Source organism: Lampris incognitus, chromosome 4 (assembly GCF_029633865.1).
Source record: "Lampris incognitus isolate fLamInc1 chromosome 4, fLamInc1.hap2, whole genome shotgun sequence".
In the NCBI taxonomy this organism is placed as follows: Eukaryota; Metazoa; Chordata; class Actinopteri; order Lampriformes; family Lampridae; genus Lampris; species Lampris incognitus.
Window position 1 is genome coordinate 1,792,184 of NC_079214.1, and position 18,103 is coordinate 1,810,286.

Consider the following 18,103-nt stretch of genomic DNA (forward strand, 5'->3'; position numbering starts at 1 on the left):
CGTTTCCTATGCGACACTGGGGCGCAGAGGAGTGTCGTACCTGCATCGAGGGTGGACGCCCTGTCGGGCGCTCACGGCCCTCCCATGGAAGCTGCTAACGGCAGCTCTATCCGTACGTACGGCACGAGGCACACTGACATGTGTTTTAACGGACAGCGGTTCAGCTGGGATTTGGTCACCGCCGACGTGGCATTTCCCCTCCTCGGTGCAGATTTCCTTTGTGCTCACGGGCTGCTGGTGGACGTCAGGAATCGACGCCTAATTGACGCCGTCACCTTCGCTTCACACGCGTGTGCACTCAGCGATACAGGCTCCGTCAGGCTGTCCAGCATGCTCTCCAACGAGGACCTGTTTCTCCATCTTCTCTCTGAGTTCCCTGACCTCACTCAGCCCACATTCTCGTCATCTACGACCAAACATGGGGTTGAGCACCACATTGTCACCACTGTCCCGCCGGTGCACCCCCGAGCTCGGCACCTCGACCCGACCAAGCTCTCTGTCGCCAAGGCGGAGTTTGAGAACATGAAGCGCCTCGGCATCATCCGTCGCTCCAGCAGCCCGTGGGCTTCACCCCTCCACATAGTGCCTAAGCCTGGTGGTGGATGGCGTCCATGTGGTGACTACCGTCGGCTCAATGACGCAACAACACCGGGCCGCTACCCGGTCCCTCACATCCAAGATTTCTCCACCCACCTGGCTGGGAAAGTGATCTTTTCCAAGGTGGACCTCGTCCGTGGATACCACCAGGTGCCCGCCCATCCCGCTGATGTCCCCAAAACGGCTGTGACAACTCCGTTCGGACTGTTCGAGTTCCTGCGCGTGCCGTTTGGGCTCAAGAATGCCGCGCAGTCCTTCCAACGCCTCATGGACTCAGTGTTGCGGGACCTGCCTTTCCTCTTTGTGTACCTGGAGGACATCCTGGTCGCTAGCGCCTCTGTGTCCGAGCACTTGTCCCACCTCAGAGCCCTTTTCAAGAGGCTCAGCCTGCACGGGTTGCTAGTTAACCCGGCCAAAAGCCAGTTTGGTCTGAGCACCATCGACTTCCTGGGCCACTGGGTCACCAAGGACAGGGCGGCCCCCCTTCCATCTAAGGTGGAGGCCGTCGCAGACTTTCCACGCACACACACGGCCCAGTCCCTCCAGGAGTTCATTGGCATGGTGTCCTTCTACCACCAGTTCATCCCCCGGGCTGCCGATCTCCTCCGTCCCCTATATGAGACTCCGAAGGGCACAGCCCCCAAACACGCCGTGGACTGGTCTGCAGAGAGGGACAAGGCTTTTAAGGATGTGAAGGCCGCCCTGGCTGACGCGGCGATGCTGGCACACCCTGTGTCTGGAGCGCCCATCGCCATCACGACGGATGCTTCGGACTACGCTGTCGGCGCGGTTTACGAGCAGTGGGTGAGCGGCGCGTGGCAGCCGCTTGCCTTCTTCAGCCGGCAGTTGAACCTGAGAGAGCGCAAATACACCAGCTTTGATCGTGAGCTGCTTGGCCTTTTCCTCGCTGTTAGGCACTTTCGTTTCCTCCTGGAGGGCCGTCAGTTCACGGCTTTCGTCGATCACAAACCGCTGGTGTTCACGATGGCCAAGGTGGCAGAGCCGTGGTCAGCCCACCAGCAGCGGCAGTTGGCCTACATCTCTGAGTTTACCACCGACGTGAGGCATGTCGCTGGGAAGCCCAACCCGGTCGCCGACTGTCTCTCCCGGGCCATCGCTGGGGCCGCCCATTTGGGACTCGACTACAGCCAGATGGCGGCTGACCAGGCCGCCGACCCAGGAGTGCAGGCATGCAGGACCGCCGTCACAGGGCTGCAGTTGGAGGATGTGGCTTTAGACGACGCCGGCGCCACGCTCCTGTGCGACGTCTCTACGGGTCAGCCCCGCCCCGTCGTTCCGACTGCTTGGAGGCGGTGGGTCTTCGACGCAGTCCATGGGCTGTCTCACCCCGGCAAAGTTTGTCTGGCATGGACTCAAAAAGGATGTGAGGGACTGGGCTGACACCTGTGTGGAGTGCCAACGCTCCCAAAGTGCTCCGGCACGTCAAAGCGCCCCTGATACCTTACACGGTACCTGAGAGGAGGTTCGACCACGTGAATGTGGACCTGGTAGGCCCCCTACCCCCCTCCCATGGTTTAACATACCTGCTCACCATGGTCGACAGGACCACGCGATGGCCAGAGGACGTCCCGCTTTCGTCCACGACGGCGCCTGAGGTTGCCTGAGCGTTCATCGGAACCTGGGTCGCCCGCTTTGGCACCCCATCTGACCTCTCCTCAGACAGAGGGCCGCAATTCACGTCAGCGCTCTGGGAGGAGATCACCGCGGGTTTAGGGGTGAGGCTCCATCGCACCACAGCGTGGTGATGAAGGCCGCATTGCGGGCTACCCTCAAGGACGACCGCTGGGTCGACAAACTGCCTTGGATCATGCTTGGGCTCAGGACGGCCACAGTCCTCATCCACCGAACTGGTCTATGGACAGCCACTTCAGGTCCCGGGGGATTTCCTTCCCACCACCACAGCTCTCTGGTCCACCAGCTGCCAACGGACTGCGCTGCAGGAGGAAGCCAGGGCTTTTGCACCGGTCCCCACTTCTCAGCATGGCGGCTCTCAGTCCTATGTCCCCACGGAGCTGCGGTCGGCGGAGTATGTTTTCATCCGTCACGACGCAGCCACCCTACGACGGCCCATTTCGGGTACGGGACACTGGAGATAAGCACTTTGTGGTGGAGGTTGGCAGCAGGCTGGAGCGGGTTTCTGTGGACCACCTCAAGCCTGCTCACCTGGACTTAGACCGCCCTGTTGGTCTGGCCCTGCCCCCACGGCGGGGGCGCCCCCCGGCCCTGCCCCCCTCCCCCGGCGAGCCGCCCCCTGCTTCCCCAGCCCCTCCCTTTCCCCGGTCCAGCTGTGAGGGCTCTGCTGCTTTGTCTGCGCTTAACCAGCCCCCAGCTCCTGTTCAGCGGAGCCGTTGGGGCAGAGAGATCCGCCCCCCTCGCCACACGGACTTTTCGTATTAAGGCGAATTCTGGGGGGACATGTGTAGTGGTGTGGAGTACAAAATGTCCTCCATATGCACTTCATATGTACTTTGTAGTTTTCCACTTCTCTGTGTGTATGAAACTTCTCATTCAATGCAGACACACATACCCATTGTTCTCATGCGACCCCCCATGGGGTCACATAGCCACCCTATCATGATTGCTTCCCCTTTGCCACATCCCAGGCACTGGGACAGCGAAGATAAGAGTAATGGACATACAGACACTCACCAGTCACAGAACATGATTAACTCAGATGGTTTCCTGCATACCTTTGTAAGACGACACCTTAGTTAATGCAGGAAACATAGTGTATGACGCGAAGGACTGTGCTATAAAAAACCACTATCTCCAGCTCAGAGGCAGAGCATATCCTCACAGACGAACCTCTGTGTGGCCTTATGTCTCTCCATCTGCAGATGCATTAAAGATTCTCTGTTTGCTTTAATATTTGTGTGACGATTATTCTCCCCAGAGGTTGCTGGGGCAGGAGCCCATTAAAAGGATAAAGGAAAATCCACAACAATTTGGTGTCAGAAGCGGGATCTCACGTCGCCCCGCCAGACGGACAACCGGCTGACTGATCATCTCGGGACAAGAACATAGTCACCGATCTCCCAATAACCTCACCAGGTTTGAGAAGAAGAAAGGGAGAGGCGGGTGGTCCGTTTGGTCGGTGTCGCTGAAATCCCTCAGCAAAACCCTGGGAGATTCATCGCACGGGTAAGCAGAATTCTTTAAAGGATAAAATGATCATTTAAAACGCGTACTATTGAAACCAGATGAGGTCGTGCACTGACAATTAAGCGGCTGTTCACCCTCGGTCTCGCACTAATAGAAGTGGTCATTTGGTAGGATCAAGTGAATTTTGAGGGGAAAAAAAGAAAATAAAAGGGAAACAAGGGCAGTAAACCGCCCCCGATAAATATGGAGGGTCCGATCTATCAGATAATGAGTGATAAGGAAATATGGTGAAGACTCGGTAAAATATGTTTTAGACTGAATACAGGATCATGGGTTTCCTGTTGAAGGAACTTTGAGCAAGAATAAACTAATGAAAGTCCGACAGTCCATGGAAAAGGGAAAAGCGAAGGTCTTAGAAAGGAAAAAGATTCCTACAACATGGTTAGAGTATATGGCAGAGCAAGAAAGAATTTTGGGAATGTGGGAGAAAGAGTGTGAAAGTAGGGAAAGAAAAAGGCTACAGAGGACTATGACGCGCAGCGACGACTCGGACAAAGACAGAGATACGACAGCTCACGTATCAACCAAAGACCCGTTCTCACACACCTCTCCTAATCCATCTCTGACATCCACCCCTCCGCCATACTCACATGGCAGCCAGCCTCTCTCTCTCCTTTGTCTTCCTTATAGCCGCAGCTCACAGCAATGTCTCTGGGACACCCCTCTGACGACTCCGGGTGTGTCCAGCAACCTGTCCAACAGATCCAGGTGTCGACATCAAACACAGGACCACCACCACCGACACCCCGTCCGCCACCACCCCAACCACCACCGAATCCCTCTCCCTCGTCTACGAGAGGGGGACGTGCTACGCTGGCCCTGCTAGTGGAACAGTCATGGGTGGTAGCTTTACAGCTCCAATGATTGAAGTCGCAGGCTCCCAGGGATCGATTCTCGTCCACCACCCCTGGACTCACGAAGATATGAAGCAAGCGGCCACTCACCTGCCTGACCCAACTGTGAATGGCAGGTGCTGCAGCGGCTTCACCCCATCAACCTGGGCAACAGGACAGACCCGGGGATCGTTCACGACGTCAGAACACGTGGCAACACGCCCAGCCCAGCGGCCCCCAACCGGGTGACGACTGCTGCTTCACATGTGGCCAGCCCGGTCACTGGGCTAAAGACTGTCCACTCCATCAAGGGTGCAACCAAGGGCGCGGAAGAGGCCGAGGATGGGGTCAGAGCAGTTTCATGTCAAAGTCTTTTCCAGGTTGCTTTTGCTTTGACCTGCACTGCTTCGTGAAGTGGTTCAGCGTGCCGCATGCTTTACAGTCTGTCCCTTTTGCTGGACATTCTCCATCGTGAGGGTATTTTCCACCGGTTTTTGGGCTTCGCTCTCCCGGCGCGCCGGCTGGTAGCTGGTCGCCCCCTCTGATGCACTTCGTTCACTGACGCAGGCAGCTACAGTCTGCTCCACACCTGCTGCTTGCTGCTCGGACAGTTCCAGTGATCTGCCGTGCTCTAGGAGTTCATCCGGGCAGCTACCAGGCTCCCTGAGCGCTCGTCTGCGTGGCCTCGTTGAAGAGCAGCTTTGAATCAGTTGTGCTTTAATCTGCTTGTCGACGTCGTTAAACTCACAATTCTTCGCTAGCATGCGTAGTCTTGTACAGTGTGTCTAAATGTTTACCTGGCTGTTGCACCGCCTTTCTGAACATCTACACTTGGTATTGCACATTCTTTTAGGCGTGAAGTACTTTCTTAGCTTCTGCTTTACCTCAGCAAACTTGTCTTGCCTCTGCTGCCAGCGCGTCATACATGTCATGTACGCGATTGTAGGACCTGATATGACTACATAGTCATAGTTTAGTTACAGGACTTCAACTACCAGTGTTCATTGTTTTAGGTAGTTCATGTAACATCCCGACTGAGACGGTTAGGGTAGTTCTGATAGCATGCCTAGCTGACAGCCACGAGTGCCTCACTTGTAACTTTTATTCTTTAATTAAACTTCGTTAAACGGCACAACAAGTTTGGTTATAATGGTTAAGAAGACACACTCCTACAGCGCTCTCCTGCTAAGTGTAGCAGCAATGCTTTTTGCCTTGCATCGCCTGTGATGTTCATGGCAGGAGTATAATTTTCAAACCTCTGCACCCATTTGGTCCAGCATGGTCCTACTGAGCTTGGATCCGTTTCTGTGTCGAAAGCTGGCAAACTGACGGTGTCTGTGAGTGACATTTTGAGTTCAGTCTTTTGCTAGCCACCCATTCAGTCTCTTGCTGGCCACTCATTCGGTCTCGTTAGCCTCTCATTCAGTCTCTTGCTAGCCACTCATTCGGTCTCTTGCTAGCCACTCATTCAGTCTCTTATTAACCACTCATTCAGTCTGTTATTAACCACTCATTTAGTTTCTTGTTAGCCACAAATTCAATCTCTTCTTAGCGACTCATTCAGTCTCTTGCTAGCCGCTCAGTTAGTCTCTTGTTAGCCACTCATTCAGTCTCTTGCCAGCCACTCATCCAGTCTCTTGTTAGCCACTCATTTAGTCTCTTGTTAGCCACTCATTCAGTCTCTTGCTAGCCACTCATTCAGTCTCTTGCTAGCCAATCATTCAGTCTCTTCTTAGCGACTCATTCAGTCTCTTGCTAGCCACTCATTCAGTCTCTTGTTAGCCACTCATTCAGTCTCTTGCTAGCCACTCATTTAGTCTCTTGTTAGCCACTCATTCAGTCTATTCTTAGCGACTCATTCAGTCTCTTGCTAGCCACTCATTTAGTCTCTTGTTAGCCACTCATTCGGTCTCTTGTTGGCCACTCATTTAGTCTCTTGCTAGCCACTCATTTAGTCTCTTGTTAGCCACTCATTCGGTCTCTTGCCAGCCACTCATCCAGTCTCTTGTTAGCCACTCATTTAGTCTCTTGCTAGCCACTCATTCAGTCTCTTGCTAGCCACTCATTCAGTCTCTTCTTAGCGACTCATTCAGTCTCTTGCTAGCTACTCATTCAGTCTCTTGTAAGCCACCCATTCAGTCTCTTGCTAGCCACTCATTCAGTCTCTTGTTAGCCACTCATTCAGTCTCTTGTTAGCCACTCATTCAGTCTCTTGCTAGCCACTCATTCAGTCTCTTCTTAGCGACTCATTCAGTCTCTTGCTAGCCACTCATTCAGTCTCTTGTTAGCCACGCATTCAGTCTCTTGCTAGCCACTCATTCAGTCACTTCTTAGTGACTCATTCAGTCTCTTGCTAGCCACTCATTCAGTCTCTTGCTAGCCACTCATTCAGTCTCTTCTTAGCCACCCATTCAGTCTCTTGCTAGCCACTCATTCAGTCTCTTGTTAGCCACTCATTCAGTCTCTTGTTAGCCACTCATTCAGTCTCTTGCTAGCCACTCATTCAGTCTCTTGCTAGCCACTCATTCAGTCTCTTGTTAGCCTCTCATTCAGTCTTTTGTTAGCCACTCATTCAGTCTCTTGCTAGCCACTCATTCAGTCTCTTCTTAGTGACTCATTCAGTCTCTTGCTAGCCACTCATTCAGTCTCTTGTTAGCCATCCATTCAGTCTCTTGCTAGCCACTCATTCAGTCTCTTGTTAGCCACTCATTCAGTCTCTTGCTAGCCACTCATTCAGTCTCTTCTTAGCGACTCATTCAGTCTCCTGCCAGCCACTCATTCAGTCTCTTGTTAGCCACCCATTCGGTCTCTTGCTAGCCACTCATTCAGTCTCTTGCTAGCCACTCATCCAGTCTCTTGTTAGCCACCCATTCAGTCTCTTGCTAGCCACTCACTCAGTCTCTTGCTAGCCACTCATTCAGTCTCTTCTTAGGCACTCATTCAGTCTCTTGTTAGCCACTCATTCAGTCTCTTGCTAACCACTCATTCAGTCACTTCTTAGTGACTCATTCAGTCTCTTGCTAGCCACTCATTCAGTCTCTTGTTAGCCACTCATTCAGTCTCTTGTTAGCCACCCATTCGGTCTCTTGCTAGCCACTCATTCAGTCTCTTGTTAGCCACTCATTCAGTCTCTTGCTAGCCACTCATTCAGTCTCTTGTTAGCCACCCATTCAGTCTCTTGCTAGCCACTCATTCAGTCTCTTGTTAGCCATCCATTCGGTCTCTTGCTAGCCACTCATTCAGTCTCTTGTTAGCCACTCATTCAGTCTCTTGTTAGCCACTCATTCAGTCTCTTGCTAGCCACTCATTCAGTCTCTTGCTAGCCACTCATTCAGTCTCTTGCTAGCCACTCATTCAGTCTCTTGTTAGCCACTCGTGGTCATATTTTCGTTAGTTTAGAACTTCGTTTTCGTTCAGTTTAGTTTCTTTACTAGCATGCAGAGTGTGTCATTCGTCGTCCTTTTGTCGTCGTCGCCAGTGTGATGTTCTAGTGTGTAACACAAATAGGCAGACAACTTATTAAACAAACACGGAACTTTACTGGAGAAGCTCATGCTAAGTGCATACAGCTGTGCTGGGAGCTACTGTCTGACTCACTGGTTTCGCGGGTTCTGTCTCACGGGGGGGGCGTGGCGGAGTGAGCGGTCGAACTTCATGCAGGCTCTGAGGCCTAATTCCTTTAAAGACCTTCAAATCGTCTAAAACCTACAGTCAACGATTAAAAAAATACAGTTGGCATCGTGCACTAAATCTTTGCATCAAGTTAGACTACTTCAACTTATCTTAAATTCCTAAACTGAACGATATGGCTGGAGCCTTGAGCTAGCAAAGATCCTGACCCAGGGCATCTCAGCCGAGCACCTGCATAACACGGTGGATACCGTGCACAGACCAGGGCAGAAGAAGAGAGCCGACAGGCCCGCCCAGGCAGATCACCATACAGTTTTCCATGAGGTCTGTCCGCGATCAAGTTTGGAAAATGTCCAAAAATGCCAAGATTTGCAACGAGAGGAAAGTCCGCTTCAGGGAGGACTTATTCAGAGAGGACCGAGATGGTCATGTTCGTTTTTGGTCAAAGGTGGAGGAGGCGAGGAAAAGGGGACTTAAAAGTTTATCTGCGGGATGGTCATGCTCTCACCGACGGCCGCTGTGTGGTTGGCTGACAGAAGGTCACCCACTGTTGGAGGTATGCTGTGTCTGTTAAATAAATAGTGTAGCTCATGTTGCCAAGCTTACATGACAAGGGGGACGAATATGAATGGCTTTTTACGCTACATGTACGTTACTTTCTTTCTCTATTCACAACTGACTGGCTCATTTCAAGTCTGTTTTTTTTCTATAGCCGACTATGGGGTCCAAATAGTGTCTTAATCGACTCTGTGCATAACTGTAGTCCACTAACTTCCGGGTTCTGCCGCAACGGTCATACCAGTTTCCTGTTTGTTGGCATGTGCTATTGACAGTGGCATATTTTTCGAGATGCCTGCAAGATTTACCATGGATAAATGTCAACGACATGCACACAACTGTCGACAAACTTTCTCCTGCACCTACCAGCAAACGCTGAAAAGTTTCACGTTGTACATTTCAAGTTACGTCCACCATTATGAGGATGAGGTTCTTCATCCTCATAATGGTGGACTTAACTATATTTCGGACTTAACTACACGTCGTTGACGTTTATCCATGGTAAATCTTGCAGGCATCGCGGAAAATATGCCATTGTCAATAGCACACGCCAACAAACAGGAAACTGGTATGACCGCTGCAGTAGAAACCGGAAGTCAGTGGACTAGAGTTTTGCACAGAGCCGATTATCACAGCTAGGATACTACACTGGACATCAATGATTAAGTAAGGAAACCAAAGGTAGCTAATTTTATTATTTTCTTTTCTTTATTTATTAACAAAATTCACCCCTCCCCGACAAAATACAGAAAATCAAAACCAATGAAAAGTACAACAAGAAATGCAAGTAACTTGTGAAAAATATATGAGCAGCTGACGCAGTAAAATGACGCCGACATGACATGACATCTGATCTATTATAAACTATAACTGTCATAAAGTTTACTATCGATCAGTGGACGCTGCAGTGATTTGGAGTAATAAAGCAGTAAAAAATGATGGAAGCACATGTCTCATGAGAAGCTCGCCTTCTGTTTATTTTTCTACTTTTGTAAATGCGCATCCGGCCAGGGTTGCCTCAGTTTGGACAGTTGGATGTCTGACACGTATCTAAAAACGTGTCTAATATAGATTAGAGCTACAGTGGTTGCTATGGTGACCAAACACTTGGGTGCCATGTTGGGAGGTTTGGTTCTCCTCCAAACACTTGGGTGCCATGTTGGGAGGTTTGGTTCTCCTCCGTGTTCTTGACAAATTATATGGAAAGAAGATGTGTGAATAGCCTAATCCTCATCCAAGCAGCCCTTTTACAATGGCGCTGCAGTCAGCACATTATTATTATAACACTGTTCAGCAAACCTCCCACAAACCCCTCTCATTCCTCACATGTAGGACTACCATCTCCCACAAACCCCTCTCATTCCTCACATGTAGGACTACCATCTCCCACAAACCCCTCTCATTCCTCACATGTAGGACTACCATCTCCCACAAACCCCTCTCATTCCTCACATGTAGGACTACCATCTCCCACAAACCCCTCTCATTCCTCACATGTAGAACTAACATCTCCCACAAACCCCTCTCATTCCTCAAATGTAGGACTACCATCTCCCACAAACCCCTCTCCTTCCTCACATGTAGGACTACCATCTCCCACAAACCCCTCTCATTCCTCACATGTAGAACTAACATCTCCCACAAACCCCTCTCATTCCTCAAATGTAGGACTACCATCTCCCACAAACCCCTCTCATTCCTCAAATGTAGGACTACCATCTCCCACAAACCCCTCTCATTCCTCACATGTAGGACTACCATCTCCCACAAACCCCTCTCATTCCTCACATGTAGGACTACAATCTCCCACAAACACCTCTCATTCCTCAAATGTAGGACTACCATCTCCCACAAACCCCTCTCATTCCTCATATGTAGGACTAACATCTTCCACAAACCCCTCTCATTCCTCACATGTAGGATTAACATCTCCCACAAACCCCTCTCATTCCTCGCATGTAGGACTAGCATCTCCCACAAACCCGTCTCATTCCTCACATTTAGGATTAACATCTCCCACAAACACCTCTCATTCCTCAAATGTAGGACTAACATCTCCCACAAACACCTCTCATTCCTCACATGTAGGACTAACATCTCCTACAAACACCTCATTCCTCAAATGTAGGACTAACATCTCCCACAAACCCCTCTCATTCCTCAAATGTAGGACTAACATCTCCCACAAAGCCCTCATTCCTCACATATAGGATTAACACATCCCACAAACCCCTCTCATTCCTCGCATGTAGGACTAACATCTCCCACAAACACCTCTCATTCCTCAAATGTAGGACTAACATCTCCCACAAACCCTCTTTCCTCACATGTAGAACTAACGTCTTCCACAAACCCCTCTCATTCCTCAAATGTAGGACTAACATCTCCCACAAACACCTCTCATTCCTCACATGTAGGACTAACATGTCCCACAAACACCTCTCATTCCTCACATGTAGGATTAACATCTCCCACAAACCCCTCTCATTCCTCACATGTAGGACTAACATCTCCCACAAACACCTCTCATTCCTCAAATGTAGGACTAACATCTCCCACAAACCCCTCATTCCTCACATATAGGATTAACACATCCCACAAACCCCTCTCATTCCTCGCATGTAGGACTAACATCTCCCATAAACACCTCTCATTCCTCACAGGTAGAACTAACATCTCCCACAAACCCCTCTCATTCCTCCCATGTAGGACTAACATTTCCCACAAACACCTCTCATTCCTCAAATGTAGGACTAACATCTCCCACAAACCCCTCTCATTCCTCACATGTAGGACTAACATCTCCCACAAACCCCTCTCATTCCTCACATGTAGGACTAACATCTTCCACAAAGCCCTCTCATTCCTCACATGTAGGATTAACATCTCCCACAAACCCCTCTCATTCCTCGCATGTAGGACTAGCATCTCCCACAAACCCCTCTCATTCCTCACATTTAGGATTAACATCTCCCACAAACCCCTCTCATTCCTCAAATGTAGGACTAACATCTCCCATAAACACCTCTCATTCCTCACATGTATAACTAACATCTCCTACAAACACCTCTCATTCCTCAAATGTAGCACTAACGTCTCCCACAAACCCCTCTCATTCCTCACATGTAGAACTAACATCTCCCACAAAAACCTCTCATTCCTCAAATGTAGGACTAACATCTTCCACAAACCCCTCTCATTCCTCAAATGTAGGACTAACATCTCCCACAAACACCTCTCATTCCTCACATGTAGGACTAACATCTCCCAAAAAACCCTCTCATTCCTCACATGTGGGACTAACATCTCCCACGAAGCCCTCTCATTCCTCACATGTAGGACTACCATCTCCCACAAACCCCTCTCATTCCTCACATGTAGGACTACCATCTCCCACAAACCCCTCTCATTCCTCACATGTAGAACTAACATCTCCCACAAACCCCTCTCATTCCTCACATGTAGGACTAACATCTCCCATAAACACCTCTCATTCCTCACATGTAGGACTAACATCTCCCACAAACACCTCTCATTCCTCACATGTAGGACTAACATCTCCCACAAACACCTCTCATTCCTCGCATGTAGGACTAACATCTCCCACAACCCCCTCTCATTCCTCAAATGTAGGACTAACATCTCCCACAAACCCCTAATTCCTCACATTTAGGATTAACACATCCCACAAACCCCTCTCATTCCTCGTATGTAGGACTAACATCTCCCACAAACACCTCTCATTCCTCAAATGTAGGACTAACATCTCCCACAAACCCTCATTCCTCACATGTAGAACTAACGTCTTCCACAAACCCCTCTCATTCCTCAAATGTAGGACTAACATCTCCCACAAACACCTCTCATTCCTCACATGTAGAACTAACATCTCCTACAAACACCTCTCATTCCTCAAATGTAGGACTAACGTCTCCCACAAACCCCTCTCATTCCTCAAATGTAGGACTAACATCTCCCAGAAACCCCTCATTCCTCACATATAGGATTAACACATCCCACAAACACCTCTCATTCCTCACATGTAGGACTAACATCTCCCATAAACACTTCTCATTCCTCACATGTAGAACTAACATCTCCCACAAAAACCTCTCATTTCTCCCATGTAGGACTAACATCTCCCACAAACACCTCTCATTCCTCAAATGTAGGACTAACATCTCCCACAAACCCCTCTCATTCCTCACATGTAGGACTAACATCTCCCACAAACCCCTCTCATTCCTCAAATGTATGACTACCATCTCCCACAAACCCCTCATTCCTCACATATAGGATTAACACATCCCACATACCCCTCTCATTCCTCGCATGTATGACTAACATCTCCCACAAACCCCTCTCATTCCTCAAATGTAGGACTAACATCTCCCACAAACCCTCTCATTCCTCACATGTAGAACTAACGTCTTCCACAAACCCCTCTCATTCCTCAAATGTAGGACTAACATCTCCCACAAACACCTCTCATTCCTCACATGTAGGACTAACATCTCCCACAAACCCCTCTCATTCCTCAAATGTAGGACTAACATCTCCCACAAACCCCTCTCATTCCTCGCATGTAGGATTAACATCTCCCACAAACACCTCACATTCCTCACATGTAGGACTAACATCTCCCACAAACCCCTCTCATTCCTCAAATGTAGGACTAACATCTCCCACAAACCCCTCATTCCTCACATATAGGATTAACACATCCCACAAACCCCTCTCATTCCTCGCATGTATGACTAACATCTCCCACAAACACCTCTCATTCCTCAAATGTAGGACTAACATCTCACACAAACCCTCTCATTCCTCACATGTAGAACTAACGTCTTCCACAAACCCCTCTCATTCCTCAAATGTAGGACTAACATCTCCCACAAACCCTCTCATTCCTCACATGTAGAACTAACGTCTTCCACAAACCCCTCTCATTCCTCAAATGTAGGACTAACATCTCCCACAAACACCTCTCATTCCTCACATGTAGGACTAACATCTCCCACAAACCCCTCTCATTCCTCAAATGTAGGACTAACATCTCCCACAAACCCCTCTCATTCCTCGCATGTAGGATTAACATCTCCCACAAACACCTCACATTCCTCACATGTAGGACTAACATCTCCCACAAACCCCTCTCATTCCTCAAATGTAGGACTACCATCTCCCACAAACCCCTCATTCCTCACATATAGGATTAACACATCCCACAAACCCCTCTCATTCCTCGCATGTATGACTAACATCTCCCACAAACACCTCTCATTCCTCAAATGTAGGACTAACATCTCACACAAACCCTCTCATTCCTCACATGTAGAACTAACGTCTTCCACAAACCCCTCTCATTCCTCAAATGTAGGACTAATATCTCCCACAAACACCTCTCATTCCTCACATGTAGGATTAACATCTCCCACAAACACCTCTCATTCCTCACATGTAGGATTAACATCTCCCACAAACACCTCTCATTCCTCAAATGTAGAACTAACATCTTCCACAAACACCTCTCATTCCTCACATGTAGGACTAACATCTCCCACAAACCCCTCTCATTCCTCAAATGTAGGACTACCATCTCCCACAAACCCCTCATTCCTCACATATAGGATTAACACATCCCACAAACCCCTCTCATTCCTCGCATGTATGACTAACATCTCCCACAAACACCTCTCATTCCTCAAATGTAGGACTAACATCTCACACAAACCCTCTCATTCCTCACATGTAGAACTAACGTCTTCCACAAACCCCTCTCATTCCTCAAATGTAGGACTAATATCTCCCACAAACACCTCTCATTCCTCACATGTAGGATTAACATCTCCCACAAACACCTCTCATTCCTCACATGTAGGATTAGCATCTCCCACAAACACCTCTCATTCCTCAAATGTAGAACTAACATCTTCCACAAACACCTCTCATTCCTCACATGTAGGACTAACATCTTCCACAAACCCCTCTCATTCCTCAAATGTAGGACTAATATCTCCCACAAACACCTCTCATTCCTCACATGTAGGATTAACATCTCCCACAAACACCTCTCATTCCTCACATGTAGGACTAACATCTCACACAAACCCTCTCATTCCTCACATGTAGGTCTAACATCTCCCACAAACCCCTCTCATTCCTCACATGTAGGACTTACATCGGTATAGTGTAGTGTAGATTAAAAGTTTTGCAGTGTAATTGCCAGAAACTGTTACAGTGACACATGTAGGCGTACGGATAGTGTAGCGGTCCTTTCTGTTGCCTACCAACACAGGGATCAGCAGTTTGAATCCCCGTGTTACCTCTGGCTTGGTCGGGCGTCCCTACAGACACAATTGGCCGTGTCTGCGGGTGGGAAGCCGGATATGGATATGTGTCCTGGTCGCTGCACTAGCGCCTCCTCTGGTCGGCCGTCCGGGGCGCCTGCTCGGGGGGGGGTGCCTGGGGGGAATAGCGCAATCCACCCACGCGCTCCGTCCCCCTGGTGAAACTACTCACTGTCAGGTGAAAAGAAGCGGCTGGTGACTCCACATGTATGGGGGAAGCATGTGGTAGTCTGCAGCCCTCCCCGGATCAGCAGGGGGGAGCAGCGACCGGGACGGCTCGGAAGAGTGGGGTAATTGGCCGGATACAGTTGAGAATTTAAAAAAAAGGGGGGGGATAAATAAATAAATACATAAGAAGTCACCACTGTAGTAGTTATTCTGTCTTACTAGTCACCATATCATGCCACAAGCACATGAAGGTAAACCTGCAAAAACCCGTCACATCCGGCCATAGCCCATTCCACAGCCCCTGCGCACGTGTCTTTTTTTTACTGACGACCAAAGCTGAGCTCTCAAGCGGAAGTTGTCATGAGAGACAAGCTAATATAAGAGCTGCATCCCTTCATCCCCTTATAATGGTAATACCTTGCTGTGCACTCAGCCTACCGGCTGTCTTATGGAGGTGTGCTGTACGTGGCTTGTCACCTCCTACTTTCTGATGGTTCGCTGGAGTGGAAGGGATGAACAGGTCCTCCTAGTTCTATCAGTGCATTTCAAATTCCTGCTGATGGTTATGTGGAGTCAACACAATACACAAATGTGTATCAAATTATATTCCCTTCTCCTTCTTCTTCTTCTCCTCCTTCTTCTTCTTCTTCTTCTTCTTCTTCTTCTTCTTCTTCTTCTTCTTCTTCTTCTTCTTCTTCTTCTTTCAGCTTGTTCCCTGTTTCTCAGGGGTCACCACAGCAGATTTTATAGATTCTGTCAGTACCCTGTGAGGGCACAGCACCGGTGGCGATCATTGTTAACCCGGGCCTCAACTGGTCTTGTCAATCCACATACTGATTTGGCAAAATGTTACGTCGAATGCCCTTCCTGACACGACCACTAACCCTATGGAGGGGGGCACGGGACCCAGTGTTCACGGACTTGCCCCCCTGCCTGTCACGTTATCAAACTATGTACCCTAATCCTGGAAGATTCAGTTCTTTGCCAATACATAGGATGACGTACGGCTGCAATACCAAGTTCACAAGTGGGATATAGACTACATGCCCGTGGCTCTGCGGAGCTGCACTCAACAGATGTTCCTATCCTGCCACCTCTTTCCATAGTTTTTCATCATTCATATCAGCTATCATGTCATTTTACTCACCAGCTTCATTCAGTAGGTGTTGGACAGGGACCACGGCTGGACTCAGCTTTACAGCTTCATTCAGTTGATGTTGGACAGGGACCACGGCTGGACTCAGCTTTACAGCTTCATTCAGTAGGTGTTGGACAGGGACCACGGCTGGACTCAGCTTTACAGCTTCATTCAGTAGGTGTTGGACAGGGAACACGGCTGGACTCAGCTTTACAGCTTCATTCAGTAGGTGTTGGACAGGGACCACGGCTGGACTCAGCTTTACAGCTTCATTCAGTAGGTGTTGGACAGGGACCACGGCTGGACTCAGCTTTACAGCTTCATTCAGTTGATGTTGGACAGGGACCACGGCTGGACTCAGCTTTACAGCTTCATTCAGTAGGTGTTGGACAGGGACCACGGCTGGACTCAGCTTTACAGCTTCATTCAGTAGGTGTTGGACAGGGACCACGGCTGGACTCAGCTTTACAGCTTCATTCAGTTGATGTTGGACAGGGACCACGGCTGGACTCAGCTTTACAGCTTCATTCAGTAGGTGTTGGACAGGGACCACGGCTGGACTCAGCTTTACAGCTTCATTCAGTAGGTGTTGGACAGGGACCACGGCTGGACTCAGCTTTACAGCTTCATTCAGTAGGTGTTGGACAGGGAACACGGCTGGACTCAGCTTTACAGCTTCATTCAGTAGGTGTTGGACAGGGACCACGGCTGGACTCAGCTTTACAGCTTCATTCAGTAGGTGTTGGACAGGGACCACGGCTGGACTCAGCTTTACAGCTTCATTCAGTTGATGTTGGACAGGGACCACGGCTGGACTCAGCTTTACAGCTTCATTCAGTAGGTGTTGGACAGGGACCACGGCTGGACTCAGCTTTACAGCTTCATTCAGTAGGTGTTGGACAGGGACCACGGCTGGACTCAGCTTTACAGCTTCATTCAGTAGGTGTTGGACAGGGACCACGGCTGGACTCAGCTTTACAGCTACATTCAGTAGGTGTTGGACAGGGACCACGGCTGGACTCAGCTTTACAGCTTCATTCAGTAGGGGTTGGACAGGGACCACGGCTGGACTCAGCTTTACAGCTTCATTCAGTAGGTGTTGGACAGGGACCACGGCTGGACTCAGCTTTACAGCTTCATTCAGTAGGTGTTGGACAGGGACCACGGCTGGACTCAGCTTTACAGCTTCATTCAGTAGGTGTTGGACAGGGACCACGGCTGGAACCAGCTTTACAGCGGTGACTTATGGGACAGCTGGACCGGAGTCTTTAAACAACAGTGCCCCCTAGTGTCTCAGTCAGACTGTATCCATGACTGTCCATTATCGATGACTTGGTGCTGGCCGGCTAGTTTATGGATGTTACTACTACCTACAGTAAATGTAGGCTGCTACTTACTGCAGGGTGAACCAGGAAGTAAATTAGCGACGACATCCGCCACTGATCATATTGGACATCTCACATCACAACTTTTAGCCTACACTCTGTTTTTTCCCTGCATACAGAAGATTATTAGAGCCAGACATTTGTTGATGATGTATTGATGACAGATGGCATTTGGGACAGACATGCACGGAATGTTTGCGGATAGCACATGTATGTGTGATATGTAGTGTATTATTGTTTGTTTGTACTAAGTGTGTCCAA

General features: G+C 49.3%; 1 protein-coding gene across 1 annotated transcript in view; it reads right to left on the reverse strand.

Annotated features, from left to right (window-relative positions):
• The window catches only part of LOC130111528 (potassium voltage-gated channel subfamily C member 1-like), an 81,335-nt gene that overhangs the window by 62,092 nt on the left and 1,140 nt on the right, over positions 1–18,103 (reverse strand). The window lies entirely within an intron of this gene.